Here is a 13,806-nt window from a genome sequence, read left to right as displayed (position 1 = left end):
ATTTAACCAGCTGTTGCAAAATCCGTTCGGGATTTGAAAGGTCTTTTGACATATGAACTGTAAAACCGATAACAACAAAAATGAAGAGTTATAAATCTGAAATTGCAACAAAAAATATAGATTTTTTTTTTTCAATACACCACGAAGCAAAATTAAAATGTGCGTTAAAAATGTATCCGTATTTTAATCTTCATTTTAAAACATCTGTACGGAACACCCTGTACAATATTATCAAAAAAGAAAAACAAGGCTAATTACAATGCAGCTACCCCGACGCAACGAGCATTATGCGTTGAATAGAACCGAATGTAAACACTTCATCAAATACCTCTTTAGAACACAATTACCCACTTTGAACTTTCCCCATCACCGATTGATTGTAGTTGCACACTGCCACACTCCCACCTCCACCCCCACTACCGTGCAGGTTGTTTGTATGGGTTTTCAAATTTGTCCAACCATCATAACAATGTCCTGTGGTATGGGGTTTTTTGGTCCCCCATCGATCTCCCACCGATCCCCCATTTGAAATGTAGCAATGAAGTCAAGTGGAATTGGAAGGTTTCAGCTCTTTAGATAATGAAATTGAAATACAAACATCCAAAACTAACTAACGCCAACCATAAGGTCTTTAAGCATTGTGTTGCACAACCACCATTGTGTTGTGGTGGGAGGAGAAATGAAAACCTAATCCATTCACTGTATGATTGGTTTACTGAGCACTTTCATGTGAAGCACCCACTAACGAGGTTCACGATTTTCGATATTCTGCAATGTAAGGTAGTGGAATGGTTTTAAGTAGCTGTTTTCACTCCGCTCATCTGTCTGACAGATGATTGACATAAGCAATCGAGATAGTGTTTGATCTTCGATACATTCGGGCAGCAGATGAAAGCAACAACATTTCTATTTCAAAACGTGTTGTATGCGTGTGTCGGGAGGATGTTTGTGTCACGAGTTTGAGGTTCATGTGCCAATAAGAAGAAGGAGATACTCAACGGTTTTTGGTTGTAAAACTTTCATAACGAGCTGCAAACTTTTTATTAACCCTGTTTTAATTGAACCCAACTCAAACCGGCTCAATCGACTGAATTGAAATGGACGGTACACACGGTAAACATTTATACTTCACTTGCAAGCAATAAAATCCACTAGCGATTTTCCACAATTCAGCCACTCACACACACGCATACATACTCGATTATAGAAGAAGAGAAGAGAAGAGAAAAGCCGCACTGGAAAAGCTGCTCATTTCCGCTTGATGATTCACGTCATGTATCATTCACGTGAGCAAAATACACGATATCCGGGCCGGGTACCGTTTTCCCTCCCGGGGGCAGATAAAGAAAACAACAACCGCACACCCTTCAACCCACAAAACCATCGTTACCATGATAGTTGACAAATCCACGGGACTTCCGTGCGGGCGTGCTGGTCAAATCCCTATCTCTACCCCTATCCTGGACATGGTTTCGTAAAGCCACTTTGCCGTAAAATCGGTCCCAGCTTTGTCGACTGATCTCATCACGCCAGCTACCACACATCGTCTGTTGATTTCCGGCCATCAGCAACAGTAAGTGTGTGTCATTTTTCTTTCACCACGAGCACGGGTGCTTTGCCGCATTATAGATGATGGTGGGAGCCGTTTTCGGTGTTGGATGTGAAGGTTTTTGTGTGGTGCTCAAACCGTAAAAAAAACATAAGTCCAATTGGAACATGTCACTTGCGTCCTTCGTGTAGGGTTCAATGGGTCCAGAAATTGTGTCTTGTAAATGTGATTGTAAACAAATAATCAATGGAGAAATGTTTTTTTGTTGTTACAAAAAGATGTTTTTGTGTCGAAAAGTTTTATAAATTAATTAATTTAATTTTATTAATTGTATTTATTATTATTAATTTTTATTATTATTTATTAATTTCATTAATTTTATAAATCGTTTATTAAAAAGGTACGTTAAAAAGGTAACGTACGTACGTTAAAAATGCAAGGAAAAAATTGCAATAAAAACTTTCCCTACTTTCATTCCAAAAATCTAACAGCATGGTAAGAACTTTACTGACGATTAAACGTTTCCGAACGAAAACAGAAAAAAAATCAAAATCTCTTTCCTTCTTCCCCTGTCAACGGAACTGTCTTTTCCAATAAAAATTTTCTCCGATCAATAAAACGGGCTCCGAAACCGATACACCAGTTAAAAAGCAGCTATGACAGCAGAAATGGTAAAAACCATCGTACGGCTTTCCGTATATCCTTTACGGGCTTCAATCGGACGCCTCGCCCTAAGATCAACCATCACACAAGAAGCGTAAAGGTAAATCGAGCAGAAACGACAGAACCTTCCATTTACTGTCTCACTGTGTGTATACAACACACCAACACACGCTCGATCGGAGTGTTTGTCCCATGGTCGTGATATCCCGTTCGTACAGCAAAACCATTTACCGTCGCTCCGTGAATGAACGAACCGGAACGATCCTATCAATCTCAATATGTTGATCGGCTTAGAATAAATTGACCGTATGCCAGATTAGAGGGAATCGGTCGCAAGCGTGTGTGTGTGTGTGGCGTTCTTCCAGCCCGCTGGACAACAAAACCTGTTCACCATTCGCCAAACCGTGCTGCCTGTTGTCTGTTTCGTGTGGAATCGGAATTGCAAAAAAATCCAACTTCATCCTTATCCGTTCGCTAAAGAATGTGTTTCTCTTAGTTTCATTGGAAGATTCCGACTGTCCGCCAGGGTGGGTAACACTGATTGGAGGGTAGCATCCGAAACAAATTGCTGCTCCTACATCAACGCCACCACAATCGATAATTCAACCGGTGGAATAGTAAAAGTGGAAACAAGCAACAAAAATAACAATCCAAATGCACAATCGATTTTGTTTGCCTATTCAGTAAAATTAATGTACGTAACGCCGACCATCAACACTGCTCGTATGTTTTATAGATTCGGACAAAATTGCAGCCACTTTCGTGTGGTGAATTGTTTTAGACACGAAGCTGATTGAATCATGTGTGCGAATCTCTACCAATCTTTGATACATGATTGCTATCAATGCACGAGACTGTTGTTGTTTGATGCGAATGTATAATGATGTGATTATGGTACAAATCAGTGTTTTGTTTGCCCAAAAAAGCTACTGACGCGATGTCCCACTCATGGCGTGCTGCATCTGCGGTGGTCAATAATCGCTTGAACCGGAACGATCCTGCATCACATTACATTATTCAATTTAATCGTAAGCCCTACCGTACAGCACACTTATGCTACAAACGATGGTGCATCGGGATGCACATTAATGAGCTTATGCGTGTGCAGTGAATAATGTGTTTGATGGAGCAATTGGATTAGGATGGGCGTTACGGTTGTATTTTCACTTTTTTTTACTTCTTGTTTCGATATCTAGCAAATGAATAGAATGTTTGCCAACGAAACGCGGATATGGTGGAAGGAGAAATTTATGGACCCACCTGTGCGCTGGTGATAATTGTAAAGTTTCATTAGTATTTGTATTTGTTGATGGTTTCTAATCAAATAATGCTTTTTTATTATCGTGTGCGTATGTGGAACCCAACTGAAATGTGCAGCGTTTACGATAAGCTTTCTGGTTTGTGTATGTTTGTCAAATAAAGCTAAACCATTTTGTTATATCGATCCAATGCGTAGCTTTGATGTTATCCTCAATGTTTATGACACACATTTTATGTATGCAATTTATTATAACATGATGCGAACAGCTGTCAGTAAGCTAATTCAACAACTATGCTTTCCTATTTGCTTTCCTATTTTTTGCTTTTCTATTTTGTTGCATTTGTTTTTTTTTCTTTTCAAACAAATTTTCTTTGTTCAATTTGTTTTTATTTATCCGATTGAACTGCAACGGACCAAATGCCTAAATTTGTTGTAGCTAAATGAAAAGGAATAAATTGAAATTAAATTTAGTTAAATTGGGAATGAAGCAGGAGTAGCCGTTCTTTAAACATAGACGAATAAAAGTTAGTACCTAACATCTCTATATACTTCATTGAACTCCAGTAGTCTATAATAAGTCAACGGGACAGTACTGGACGGAGTAGGAAATAAGAGCGAGACAGCTTCCTGTAGGACAACTACTAACACCCAGAGGCCGCATTGCTTCATTATGTGATCAGGAAAGTAAGATCGATTGGAACCAATCGCAGACGAGTACCGTAATCATGCCTATGTTTGAACATGGATCGAGATGTAATGCGTGTCGATAAGAAAGGATTATCGAATGGAGATGAGCTGACTAGCTTTCGGATCATGAGAGAATTAGGGTGAATTTAGGTCGTTGAAAAAACGACAGTTCTTAGCCAAAACATTCATATTCAGAACTCCCTAGTTAAGCAGAACTCCCTAGTTTTTCTCTCCATTCAAGTGTTTGAATATGAACAAACACTTCATGTCTTTATGTCGAAAACATAAAGTTTCTAAGCACTGGATAAAGATAGTAGTTTTTGGTAGAACAGACGGATGTAATGACTTTGACGAGGAAGGAATCGTGTCGCTTATCTGGTATCCTTGCGCTGGATGGCTGAATGGAATTTGATATAACACAACTTCTCTTTTCATCTTAAAAACGTGTAAAGAAAATTCTTTTACTCCAACCAAAGTATTCTTCCCTGCAGTACGAAAATATTTTTATCTAAACTACTTGCCGTTCCGTTCTGCAAACAGATGTCTTTAATACAAGAATAAGTTTACTAGTGCTGTACACGCAAGATGTTGCGAATAGCACTGTTTAATTATTTACCAACACACATGCTACACACGGTGCCGTAGCTCGGATGCCCAAATATAAAGCATTTCCCACGCTGTTTCACCGGTAGCTCAACGCATCTTGAATGGTTCGAATCTTTGTGGGTTTGGCAAGCGTTTTGCAACAGCGTTTCTGGTTCTGGTGTCAACTGTGTGGCATGTTAAATATTCATCGGTGTGCCCCGAAATGCCGATACCACTAACACCGCATGGTGTCAAGCGCATGGGTACGCTGGGTTGGGAATCAGGGGGACCAAGAAAATGTGCATCTGCTAATGGGCATGTGTTGTCCCGCGGGAAACACACCACTCGCAAGAGGAACACCATCATCATCAAGGGCCAAAGTTGAAAATTCGTTTCCCTGGTGAGAAATTCTAAGCAAACGAGCTAACGCAAACGCACTTTAAAGATGAGCACATGCACTAGAAGTGTTTGACTAATAATAGACGGTAGCATTGATTCATGGATGGAAGGGAGGTTTTAAATTTGGGAAGTTCTTAGCATTTAATTTTACAAATAACCAGGCGCCTCCATTTGGAGACTTGAAATTTTATGATTTCTTCGAGATTAAATATTGAAATGAACCAAGCGTCTCCATCGATTTTACTAACAAATTCTAAAATGAACCCCACTAATCCATCGACTATTTTCAATATTAAATGTTGAAATGAACCGCGCGCCTCTATCGACTATTATTTAGATTAAATACTGAAATAAACCTGGCGCCTCCATCGATTATTTTGTAGAAGAAATACCGAAATGGACCAGGCGCCTCCATGTATTTTGAAGAATTTGTAAAATGCATTTTTTCTTTACAACTATTGATGGATAGTAATGGTGGTCGTTTTAGTCACAAGAATACTTTTCATAAGATTATTTCTAGTAGCCCTTAAACTGTAAACTAAATTCAAAGTATAGTTTTAATTTTCAGGAATATTTAATAAAACAAACGTGAAAATTAGAAAAACATATTTTGCTCCAACGCTGTAAGAAATTGTCTTTGAACATGTGCGCAAAATACACAACACTAGATAAAAACCCCTCAAAACGTTCTAAGAAAAACTCATAACAATGGTACGTCTGCACTGTAAACCAAACGAAACAATAGTGCCACAAATGATGAATACCGCCGCAAGAAAGTTGAAAAGGCGAAGCATTCAAAACACTTGCGCTGCTGCTCAGCCGCTACATCTTCTGATCTTTTCGAGCTTCGCTGAACTCGCGCTGAACCGTGCAGCGCCCGGAAGTTGGCAGGAAATCAAGTCAAAAGAGCGCAAAAGAGCCCCAAAACCCATCCAAATCATTACAAACAGCTCCTGGCAAAGCGGAGCGAACACCTAAAGCGCTTTTTTCAGCGGACCCTGCCACCTAAAATGGGCAGGCTCGCAGCTTTGAGTGTAGTCGATCTTTAGAGGAAGAGCAAAGAAAAAACACTTGCCCGAAACTGGAAGCAAATTTACGAAGGCAAAACAAGAAAGTACACGCAAAATGGCGGGTGATCGCAAGGCAGACGAAGCCGAGCAGTACGCTGACATTGTGCTAAAAGGTACCAGCCAGCACCGGAAAAGTAGTCTGTTACCATCTTGTGGCCGATGGGGTTGACTTGTCTGGAATATAGCTGCGACGCAAAGTTGAAGGGATTTTTTTTTATTTCGAACAATTCTTGAATTGTTAGCGAAGCCATGTGAGCTAACTGGCATGATTGAAACTTGCCGAACGAAAACATTCTTTAGCTACAGAAGTCTCCACTCCGTTTACAGCAATGGAATTGCTCAAGAGGAATGGTGGACAAGTGTACGACAGCTGGTAAAAGTGGTACGAAAGGGTTACGAGAAGCCAATCTAGGCTTCACACAGCTCAACAGTTTGGAACACATTTTGACCGGATTTCGTCGGCCTGAGTGCACTTGACACTTGTCAGGAAGCCCTTACAATGACTTGTGTGCACTGACCAAAAAAAATCCCCAGCCTTCACTGCTGAACACCGTACATGAGCTCTCATTGTTTCTCACCCTGAACAAAGGAAATACTTTGAAGTTTGCGTGACTTATGATTCCCTCTGCGCCCATTGGAATGATATGCAAATTGTACCAGTTCGCTACATCCAATAGAGACAAAAAAAACACCAGTAAAACATCAGCATTCTTGACTCCCATGGAGTGGCCAGACCTTCATCCGAGCGCATAAGGCAGATTAATCGATGTGCGGTCAATCGTGCACATTTGTGTGGTGTGATACGGCGTGATGCAGAAGGCTGGAATGAGCAGTACGATAAGCCTGGCTTTTCGGACGATAAGAGATCGGCTCAAGCTTCTGCTGAAATATTCTCATTTTCCGCTCGAACGGCGCCATTTCCTTTTACGGGCAGGCGGGTTTTGTTTGACGATTTACGGCGGAGCATTGTGTGCTGAGGGGATTTACCCCGGCCGGTCCGATTTGCTACAACCAGCCATAATGTTGACGATAAGCACGACAACGATGCTGGCACGAAATGAATGCTACAATTAAAGCTTCGAGCTGAAAATTTCTCCATGGAATGTAGCTTTTTTTTTGGGTCGCTTTGGTAAAGCATTTGCCAGAACTGAAGCATCAGCTAGGACAAATGGAAGATGGGTATCGTTGAACTAAATGCTGGCTGAGTTGATTGGGTATGTAGTGTCTTTGGAATGGGATGAAGTATTCCGTAAATTTCGGAATGTCAACAAGTTCCGGGAAAGACGGACGGAAACGGACACGGACATTGTCATGTGCAGCAAACAATGCAAGAATTTTCATACGAATTCATGGCAGCACCGAAGTGTAAAAGAGTGTCAACACATGTTTAGGGTTGCCCATTGTTGGCTTTGCAAGCTTCGTGTCAACTATCGTACAGTATTACAATCTGAAGTATATTTTTGCAAAATGCAGAACAAAAATACAAGATGTATGGTCGTTCTTCTGTGAATATAAAAGAAAGACAAAAATTACCACATTGGCATACCAGAATAATTCGTGCATGGGTGTATTGTTTACCTAACATAACGCGGAAGTTTATTGCTAGCACCTTTTTAATCATTTAAACCCATCACAATTTATAGGCGTTGGGTACCATTAAGTTGACAATGTTTATAGGAGATAACAATGAAATTAACTTGATAATATGGCTTATGTAGTGCTAATTGCATACCTTTAAGACATTAAAGGGAGACGTGAACTTGAAAGGAAGATTTTTTTTTATATAAAATTACCTAAATCATTAAATTGACAGCGTATTCATGAGAAAACTAAAACATTCAAGCCTAAAAAGCAAAGCAACCAACTTCCGATTTATTCATTAAAAAAATAGAATTTGTTATAAGTTGAGACTATTTTCAAAAATCATCAAAAACAACAAATTATTTATGAATTTTAAATAATTTCAAAATGTTCAATGCATGCCCATCTAACAAAAGTTTAAGCAAAAGAAAGTCAGCCGAAAACCTCTTAGTGTTTTGCTTATAAAACAAAACAAAAATAATGACAATAATAACAAATGACATTACAATAAAGTCCAGTAGAAAAACTGATATTTGTTTCATTCATAATGAGCAACAGCGAACAGTTAAATTTTATACCATTTATCATTATTACGGGAAGAAATCTTTACCACCAACCTTTATATGACCTTACCCATCGTAATGATGCTTCCGATTATTGAACGTCCAACGTGCGACATACACACACACAGACACACGATTGAAAAAGGTCAGGTCAGAACAGTTTGAAACAACACTCACAAAACCTTTGCTACAACTCCGCTTAATTACCGAACCGCTCTGTACCTTTCCCACCGCGATAATCTGTCCATCCTCCCGCTCGAGACGGGGGTTTGCTTCCGGAAATGGCAAAACGCTCATCAATCAACAGATGAGCGAATGTGTGACGTGAATAAACTGCAAAACCAATCCAGCTCAGCTGTTCCAGCTTCATATCGAATGTTAACCCATTGCTAACTCCCCCATCCCACCTTTCCGCCTTTCCAGGTCCTATTGATTCGTTTCACCACCAAAGATGCCAAGCCAAAATGGTACCAAGCTATGGCACGGATCATATATCAATCGCGTGCCATCGATCGGAACGGTCGGTCACGTTCGCCGGGTTTTTATGCACAGCCCAGCCGATTTTCCAGCAGCGACATCGAATGAAACTCGAATCCATCCTCATTGCGGTTTAATTGTTTGCTCACGCCACTCGACACGAACCGTGGCGCAAAAGGCACATCCACCGATCCGATATAGTGTTACGCTTCAATGGCAACGTGCGGTTAGGGCTGTGAGCGTTGGCCCAAGCACAACAGAACACGAGAAAATGGTATTGCCCTGTTTGCACGATTGCATTTGTGCAAAAGTTGGTGCGAAAGTAGCGAAGGCGCGACTTTTCTCAGAACATTATTTTACTGTATTTTCTTATACTTTCCCCTTTTCTGTATGCTTCCGTAAAAAACTTAATAAAATAGCTTACCTTGACAACGGTACCCTTACAGGTGATGATAGTTTGACGTGAAGCGGCTACACCGGTACGCAGACGGTTGTGATCCTTGGCGACTACTATTAACTTTCGCAGCCAAACTTTTGCAACCCAACAAACCCGGTACGTGCCGTTTTGCTGCGTGCAGCAAACGGAAACACAAAGTGCTGTGACCGTGTGTTCGTCTGTCAACGGAGCTTACCCGAAAAAGCGTATATTTTCGTCGTTAGCACGTCGGGCACGAAGTGTCGTGTCACGCCGCGCTTTTTCCTTATTTTCCCTTCTTCACCATACCAAACCCATCACACGCACACACTGGCACACATTGCAACACACAGATACACTCACAACTAGGAAAGGAAACAAAAAACACTCCTTTTGCACTCCACTCGCGGGCACTTTGACGGCCAATGTTTTATTGGAAGCCGATAAGCCGATAGCTGTCTGGAAGGGAATAGCTTAGACCTGATACAGAACAGGGAAGTAAAAAGAAAATGCACAAACAACAATATAAAAACAACAGCGATATTAAGTAACACACTCCAAGTGACCGGAAGTACCGTAAAATCCGGACTTCAACAATGATCAAACAGCGCAAATGAACGAAAGCACCACGACATCCGGACATCCGGAAGATTCGTTCTGTTTACGGTTTTTTTTTTTTGAGGGATCGACAGAAATAAAGTAAAAGTAAAAATGAAAAGCACTAAAAAAACGAAGAGAAAAAAAAACACAGCTACCGGCAAATGTCAGGATCAATGGTGATGGAAGGCACAAGCCCCGATGGTTTGGGGGTATTGTATCTACGTCATGGCACATTGTTGTTTTTTTACTCTTTTACTGTAGAGCTCAACTTTATCGTTTAAGAAATTCGTTTCTTCCTTTTGGCTCGTTTTTGGTCTCGGGCACGTGTCTGATGGTTGATGACACTTTTTTCACGCACGACTACCCACATACAAACACGCACAGACACACACACACACACACACACCCGTTGGCGGAGTTAGTTCCGGCATTTCGACTGTAAGTGGCGGAGATCGTTGGTGTTTTGGTGTTTATTTTGCCCATTCCTTTCGCTCACGTAACCTTCACTTGCCATCTTACCCGGGAGCGGTTAAGAATACATATATGGACGCACACGACAGCAAACAACAACAAAATGGGGAAATGGTTACTTTCTTCATTGCTGCTAGCTATTTGCTTGCGTGTACTAACCGACCAACCAGAGTGACTGACAGATGATCAAAAGCTGCTGCCGGTTTGTGAAAGCTCTTTCCGTATCTTTACGCGAGTTCCCGCCTTAAGGTGGCCAACTTTTGTTTTTTCATGCTTGCCACAAGAGCGTGTATTACAGCAAAAAAAAAAAACGTTCTGCCATCGTATGTCAGCGCGTCACGCTATGTTCACCGCCATGTCACCGAGGATTTTACATTCGCGTACTGTAATCACTGTACAATTCGGTCTTGCACGTTTACGTAAAGGAACATCTTGTGCGCTACCATCCGTAACGAACGCGAGAAGAAGGACGATATGGACACACAAAAAAACACACACCCTTTCCTGATAGTATTTGTGGAAAAGTTTGTAAGAAGTTCGGTGAAAGAGCACAGACAAGCAGTTTAGTTTAATTCAGGAATCCGGAAAGGATATCCATTCGTAGAAGTAACTGGTTGCTGCTTGACCCGCAGGTGACATTTAACGTACACTTTCGAACGTAAACAACAACTGGTGACGACTCCTTCTCACTCTTCACTCTTTTTTGGTGGAACTAAACAATATTTTTTCCTTTTCTGGCTGTCTTCAATGAATAACTTCAACTCTTCACTGAATCACCACTAAATCAGCGGATCGGAGTTCGGAGTTTGTCACATAAAAGACATTAAACGTGCACATCCTCCAATAGTCACTAGTTAACAGTTTTAATGCCTTTTCTGTACACTCACTTTCGTCCACCATCCTTCCAAAAAACCAGGATGGCAAACAAGAAACAACTCCGTTTGGCAAAAGCACCGCGAATTCGACTGCGAGGCAATGCTTACCGGGTGTTGCTATCTTGTTGCTTTTTTTCTTCATCGGGAGCTACCGAACGCACCGAACTGAGCTGACAAACTGACGCACGAGCGTCGGATCGGTAACCACCGGAAAGGTTGCAACCACTGTTGCCAATTCGCTCTCCAGCGCTCTCGAGCTTTTACGGACGAATTTTCTCAGGAGAACTTCGCGCATTGATGACGATGATGCATGACACGATGATTGGCGTGAGCATCATGCTGATGATGCTGAGAATGTGAATGTGAGCAATGGAAATGGTTTCACGCTGATGAGATGAGATGAGGATGAGATCCCATCAGCATCCAGCTGAGGGTGCCGTTGTGCAACCCACGTTGGGGGAGGGCGGGGATGTGTGTGAACTATATGAAAAAGTGAGAGTGAAAATGGACGGTTGGTAAACGTGTTAAACGTGTTTTGTACGGTGCATTCATGCGTTCTCTCAGGCGAATTTCCTCAGGGCGAGAGAAAATCTGTTGATGCGAGATAACAAGCAGAAGAATAAGAATTAGTAATGGATTGTTTTTTTGTTTGTTCATTTCTCCCAATCAGTTGGATGCATGCGGTGGAGTTTCTTTTTTTCTTTTACGGAGCAACAATTGAGCTTTTGTAGCGATGTAAATTCTGGATGACTGTTATCACAAGGCAGTATGACTATTTTGTGTATTACAAAAGAAAAAAGTATTGAAAAATTATTTAGAAAACATAAACAATTACTTTAGTTTATTAAATTAATTAATTACTTCATTTCTAGAACTATAACTACTTGTTAATCCAATTCAAGATTCAACTCACTCACTCTTACTCAGTGTGCACATCCATGGTGAATCTTCCCTAACAAAATGAATCATAATTAATAAAAACAAAATATCTATTTACAGATCGTACTAAACTCCTGTTATTTTTTCCAAATGAATTTTACGAAAAGAATCATTCATGTTAATCTTAAGAAAAGAGTCATTCGAATCCTCAAATTCAAATACTTTTAAAAGATTATTGGAGCCTCAGAGATCTGTGAATCCTCGTCGAATCTCCGAGAAATAATGATATTTCGTATTTCTATGTATTAACTAGAATCATTCTATAGTAAGACTGATTCAGCTAAGAATATTGAAAGAGTTGTTTCTGTTGTGGCACTAAAAGCTCAAAAGATCTTTCCATTTCCTTGACTATATTGGCATGTACCGAAATAGCCAAACCTCTGCGCCAGCGAAAGAAACTGGATGGGATTTAATAGACGTTCGTGTGTTGTGTTAGACCAACGCCGCCGCAAATACTGTAAGGGGCCGTGCGAAATCTGTGAAGATTTATTAGTCTATGACGATTCAAATATCTTCAGAACAAAGAATCAGAACCATTGATTCAGTTTAAAGAATCAGATGTTGGGATCTGAGTCGGACTCAATCGACACAAAATGTAACATTATGGAAATTACGGAAAGGTCAGTTGGAACAGTAGAAAATGTCCGACTGAAAATGGACAGATTACTTTTTGACTTCTTAGAATTAAGACGCAATTTTAGAAAAGCGAAACCATGATTAATTACTATATTTTAGCTACTAAAACTAAACAAAAAACATATAAATTTGAAAATGCTACCAAACAAACAATTAGCACATGAACGTAATGTTAGCGATGCACGATTTGCTTCAACATTTGCTCATTTCCAACTCCAGCAACTAACCTGTCCAGTAGCTATCATTGCACCCCCTGTATGCATTAAAAGACGCACCCGGCCATCCCGGTTGCAAACATGTGCCCATCAAACACTAATTAAGGTCACTAATCATTCCTCGTTTTCCCCCGTAATGGTCCATTTGCGAGTAAATAGCGTACCATTAGACGCACCAGATTGAAGGCCACGTTGCTACGAGTTTCCGGCAAAAGGCAGTGAAAAGCATTGAGGAAGTTTCTCACTCTAGCTCCTTCTCTCTTTCTCTCTCTCTCTTTCTCTGTACATCGAACTAAAGATTTGTACCTTATTAACCTAGTCAAACCATTCCCGGCCATCATCAGGTGGTATGTGAGTGTAATTTCAAGACTGCTAATAGTGTGGCCTGGTCTTGCAAAATGATGGATGGAAACGAAAGTAGCCAACCACCGTTTCCTGTGGTTTTCAACCAGCAATTACTCGTTGCTTCAGTGCTGCATACAACACAACTGTTGATATTGATTGAAAATCAGCATGATAGTACTACTGAAGACCAGCAGCTGCAAGCTGCTGTCTTGGAATGTTTTGTTTGTCAACTCGATGGAAGAAGCTGTGGGCACATTCACGTCCGGTATCGTATTCCTTACGTCCGATTCGGTTTATTACTTACGGTGAAGAATGCAGAAGCAACCCATCACTAATTAACCCCTTTTTCCCAGTGTGTTTGTGATCGTGACCTGACGATAGTAATGAGAGCGATTGGGCTGAAAGAGGTACTAGGATATATCCCAACAGGCGTATCTAAGTGTTGAGTTCGCACTACTCCAACGTTTGATGACGT

General features: G+C 40.7%; 1 protein-coding gene across 1 annotated transcript in view; it reads right to left on the bottom strand.

Moving 5' to 3' along the window:
• LOC125767577 (5-hydroxytryptamine receptor-like) overlaps positions 1-11,608 on the bottom strand; it is a 66,637-nt gene extending 55,029 nt beyond the window's left edge. The window contains exons 1-2 of the mRNA XM_049434302.1: positions 11,305-11,608; positions 9,260-9,730 (exon numbers count right to left, since the gene is read on the bottom strand). The gene's annotated coding sequence lies outside the window, so the exon portion shown is untranslated. The remainder of the gene's footprint in view (positions 1-9,259; positions 9,731-11,304) is intronic.
• Positions 11,609-13,806: the final 2,198 nt, after the last annotated feature.

This window comes from Anopheles funestus, chromosome 3RL (assembly GCF_943734845.2).
Source record: "Anopheles funestus chromosome 3RL, idAnoFuneDA-416_04, whole genome shotgun sequence".
NCBI lineage: Eukaryota > Metazoa > Arthropoda > Insecta > Diptera > Culicidae > Anopheles > Anopheles funestus.
The sequence above is the reverse complement of the archived record's forward strand: the minus strand, read 5'-3'. Positions and strand labels throughout refer to the sequence as shown.